Source organism: Myotis davidii, unplaced genomic scaffold (genome assembly GCF_000327345.1).
Source record: "Myotis davidii unplaced genomic scaffold, ASM32734v1 scaffold223, whole genome shotgun sequence".
Taxonomy (NCBI): Eukaryota; Metazoa; Chordata; class Mammalia; order Chiroptera; family Vespertilionidae; genus Myotis; species Myotis davidii.
In genome coordinates this window covers 76,146-81,202 of record NW_006294609.1, presented here as the reverse complement: position 1 = coordinate 81,202, position 5,057 = coordinate 76,146, and positions in this window count along the sequence as shown.

Here is a 5,057-nt window from a genome sequence, read left to right as displayed (position 1 = left end):
TGTGCGGGCGGGCCCGCAGGCCCCCGGGTTCCTCTGCTCGTCCCGGGGTTCGTTACGAACTTTCAGAGTGTAAAGGGGCTTATTGGGCATCGCCTGTAGCGAGGGAAGTCGGGAGGGAGGTGTTTCCTGCATTCCTTTGGTTCCTGAATTTTGCGACTCCTCAGTACTACCGGCCAAAAACAAAGAACAGCTCCACGTTAAGCCTGGCACCGCCCGCAGGAATACAAAGTTGTGATCTGAAATTTAAAATCGAGTGTCCTCCGTGCTGCCCCAAGCGAGGTCTGGTGGAATGGAAGGGTTCGTAGTCCGGGTCCCCAGAGTTGTCCGCGATCCAGGGGCTTCCCAGACGCAGCCACTATGAACAGATGGTGTTGGGGGAGGAGATGGGAAGCTGCTCAAACACCAGACTTTTAAACCTTTAACGCGGTAACTTTGAAAAGCGTGAGGGCTTTGGGCAGGTGAGAAGCGGGACTCTCAGTGCCTTAGCCACTATCCCTCTGGGTAGAGATGCAGTTTTTTTTTCAAAGGGATCCTGGGAACAGTTTGCAAGGCTCCAGTTGGTACCAAGGGTCCGGAAGGTTCTTCTTGCGGTTGGTTGGCCGCGGTTTCTCAGGTGAGACTGCTGAAAGGCATGGTGCTGCCTCCCTCCGCCCTGGGGGGAGGCTGGACCAAGGAGCACCGAGCCACATCTCAGGCTTCGGTGAAGGCCCGGCCACAGCAGGTGGGAGGTGAGGTCTCAGGTCCAGAAAGTCAGCGTCTGGTGGCTCTGAAGCAGGGGTCCTCCAACTACGACCCGCGGGCCACATGCAAATACAAATATTGTATTTGTTCCCGTTTTGTTTTTTTTACTTCAAAATAAGATATGTGCAGTGTGCATAGGAATTTGTTCATAGTTTTTTAAAAACTATAGTCCAGCCCTCCAACGGTCTGAGGGACAGTGAACTGGCCCCCTGTTTAAAAAGTTTGAGGATCCCTGCAAGGGACTGTGCGGCCAGTGGAGGTGTTGGCCTGGATCCTTCCAGAAGCTGCACGGTCAGATGTGGAGTCTGGGACTGATGGGAGGAGGGAGGAGCTGAACTGGAGAAGGGGAGGCCTCTGGGAAGCCATCCCGTGCCGAGGTAAAGCAGTGGCCCTGGCCAACTGAGGGAGGAGGGCAAGAAGGGGCTGAGGGAAGTGATGGCCCTTTGGGGAGCACCCACATGTGAGGGGAAGCCAGGAAAGAGCAGCGAGCACTGGTGGTGCAGCATTCAGGGGGAGGAGGCAGCTGGGGGCGGGAAGACTTAGGGAGGCAGAGAGTGGTTGTCTGTGGGGTCCCTGCAGAGGGCAAATACGGGACCGGCTCCCACAGTCTGGGCACCACGGGGACTGCCAGGCGGAACTGGGATGAACGGTGCAGAAGCTGTGCCCCTGGTGTGGGTGGAAGGGCGGGAGGGAGGGGGCTTGGAACCAGCGAGGCCATATTTTGTCTAGGCACAGCCCTGGATTTTCTTCCCCAGGTTCAAAACCAGCAGTGAAGCCCTCGTAGCCAGAGGCACTCAGTTACCTGGGGGGGAGGGGGGAGGGTTGGGAGGGCGCTCTCTGTGATGCCCGCGAGGGGCAAGTGCTGGGATGCAGGGACTGAGCTGTGGGTGCCTAGAAGAGGCTGGGGGCCCCTCCTAGACTTCCTCAAGTCCAGCCTGTGTCCTGGGGATGCCCTCAAGGAGCCCACTATCGGTGGAAGGTGCTCTGCGTGCCCCCCGCCCCCCATGGGGCCTGTTCTACCTTTGTCATTGCTGGTGGTCTCGTGAGTGATGGTGGTCTCGGTGCCCGGGACTGGAGGAAATGAGGCAGAGGCCAGACCGACTGCACAGACGGTGGCCCTTCCCTGTCCTCTGCCCTGCAGTAAAAATTCTCCCGGCTGAGAATTACTCCTGCTCAGTGGGCTGGTCCCTGCAATTCCTGCAGGGGCGCTGGGGGTCATTAAATCTGCTCCCAGGGCGAGCGGCAGCCTGTGGAGCCGGGTTTGAGCTGTTGCACTGGCTCCGGACTCAGTGGGGGCCACACTGAGATTGTTTAGAAAATCCAGGTCTTCCGGGACAAAGGCTTCTGTACTTGGGCGTGAGCTGGTGCAGAAGGTGGTGATGGAAGGGGACACTGCAGGTGATGACAAGTGGCCCTGCCAGAGGCAGGGAGAGACGGCCCACTAAAGCCGTGCGCTGCACGCATCCATGTTTGACATGAGAACTAGAATGTGTGTGACTGGTGCAAGATTCTAAATCCACGAAGAATGCCCCCACCTGGAGAGAAGGTGGGGCTGCCGTCCTGTCAGGTCGTGCTGCCTGGATGGCTGCAAAGCGGCCACTTGTTCTGGAGTTGGATGTGAAACTGCCAGCCCTGCCCTGTGCCCTTGCATAGCCCTGTGGCAGGTCGGCCTCCCCTTTGCCAGGGTGAGAGGGGAGTGACTGGCTCTGTGACCTGGGTGGCCATGCCCTCTGAGCCCCCCCACCCCTGCCCTTGGAGCAGAGTAGGTCCGCGAAGAGCGCAGTGCAGGGTGTGTGGGAGGGCACCAGCCCAAGGTCCCCGATCCCAGCCTTCCTGCCTGTCACTAACGCGTCGGCCCTGCTCTTGGCTCCGTCCACTAGTGGTGGCTGTGGCTGTGGCTGTTTTGGGCTGTGTTGGCGGAGTGAAATACTGATGACAGAGGCAGTTTGGCCTGCAAAACCTAAATAAATTATTTACTATTTGGCCCTGGATGGGAAGGTTTGCAGGCCTGGGAGGAGACACCCCGCACAGGGTGCCAGAGCTGGCGCGCACACTGTCACGGGTTCCTTCCAGAGCTGGTTGACGGTCATTCCGCCCCGCCTGCCACTGGGGTGATCTTTGATATGTTTACGGCAAGTTTTTGCCTGGCCTGTGTGGCTCAGTGGTTGAGCATCCACCCATGAACCAAGAGGACACTGGTTTGATTCCCGGTCAGGGCACATGCCCGGGTTGCAGGCTCGATCCCTAGCAGGGGGTGTGCAGGAGGCAGCCGATCCGTGATGTTTCTCTCTCATCGATGTTTCTATCTGTCCTTTTCTCTAAAAATCAATGATAATGATGATAATGATAATAAAAGGCCTGCTTTTTCCCCTGGCTGTGGCTCGGTGTGAGGCTGGGGGGAGAGAGGGAGGCCTGCCCTGTCCTCCCTGTTGGCCTTTCGTTTTCCATTTCTCATCCCCTGTATAAAAACAACGAGATACAGTAGAATTAGACACAGGCTGCAGCGAGACAGAGGTGATGGCTGGAGAGCCTCGTCCTTGGGGCGCCCTGCACTGCTCCCAGGTGGCCTTGAGGCAGTGCCACGGAGCGCCATCCCGCGTTCCGGGCCTGTCAGCCGTGGGCCAGTGTGGGCTGCTTGAGGCTGTTCCTTGGAACCCTGATCCCAACAGATCGTCCCCCCAATAAAGGGGTTCTATTATTTGAGAACCCTCCGGCTTTTCCTGTCTGTAGCTGGGATAGGGGCAGAAGACCCAGGAATTCCCAGATGGGTGCGGGGGAGAGGGGGTGCCCTCCCAGCAGCTATCCCTGGAGGTTCCTCTCGCTCTGGCTGTCCCATGGCAGCAGCTGTGTCACCCCCTCACCTTGGCAAGCCCCCCCACCCCTCTGCATGCCAGTTAGCAAACACTGCCCTCCCTGTTCTAAATCATCGCCTGGAGTGACCTTGCTCCTCCCTTCTTCGGAGTCCCTCCCTGGTAGCATATGAGCTCCCCTGTTCTGTGCAGCCCAGAGTTTTACTGGCATGAAGCGGCTGCTCAGGGCATTTGAATGGATGATGGCAGAAATGTGGGATGTGATTGGAGGAGAAAGCTGGGTAGTTGGGGGGCAGCTGCCTTCCTCAGGGACACATCCACCTGAGCTGCTGGTCCACCGTGGCCCCCGTTGGTCCCAGGGGGGGCTCTCCTCTCACAGAACTCTGCAGATGGTCCACCTGGCTTATTGCCACCTACACCTCACCCCAGATTCATTCCGTACATGTTTGTTTTACAACTATCTGAAGACCTGGCCCCTTGCCAGGCACTGTATTAGGAACTTGGACTTAGCAGTGAACAAAACATTGAAACATCTAGGCGCTCGCCTTCTAGAAAGCTGTTCCAAGTCCTCCTCTTCCCCAGCGTAGCCCTCTGAGGTGTGGGGATAGGGAATGTTGTGAACATGCCCATTGCTCTTCCCGGAGACCAGCCGTTGACTTCTTTATCCACCCGCTGTGGCCGGGCACCTGCCAAGTGCTGCTGGGGCCCTCTGTGAGCATGCAGGGCGAGGAGGAGTGGCCACTGCGGTGGCTCTTGGGACCCACCCTGCATGAGGAGTGGTGATTGACAGTTGCTGCAGGCAGACTAGCAAGCTGCTTTGGGTGGTCTCCACTCTAAAATTGAGGCCCTGGGGCCCTGGCCAATTTTGTTCAGTGGTTAGAGCATTGGCCTGCAGAATGAAGGGTCAGGCGTTTAAACCTGGTTAAGGGCACATACTTTGGTTGCAGGCTGGATCCCCGGCCCTGATTGGGGTGTGTGTAGGAGGCAACCAATTGATGTGTCTCACATCGATGTTTCTCTCTCTTTCCCCTCTCTTCCACTCTCTCTAAAAATCAATGGAAAGAAATATCCTTGAGTGAAGATGAACAAAAATCCTTACTATATAATAAAAGCCTAATATGCTAAGTGCCCGGTTGACTGGCCGTTCAACCAAAGCGTAATATGCTAATGATATGCTAACACCACTCAACCGCTCGCTATGACATGCACTGGCCACCAGGGGGCAGACACTCCAACCGGTAGGTTAGCTTGCCGCTGGGGGCCGACGTGCGCGGTCGCTCCTCAGCTGGCCAACCTCCCGCATCTCTCCCAGCCCTGATCATGCAGCAGTGGGGTCCCTTGGCCTGGCCTGTGCCCTCTCGCAATCCAGGACCCCTTTGGGGATTTTGGAGAGCTGGTTTCAACCAGATCCCACAGGGGGAGCTCTGCTCATTCAGAAGCCAGGCTCACGGCTGGTGAGCACAGCTGTGGTGGTAGGAGCCTGTCCCGCCTCTGTGGCAGTTGTTT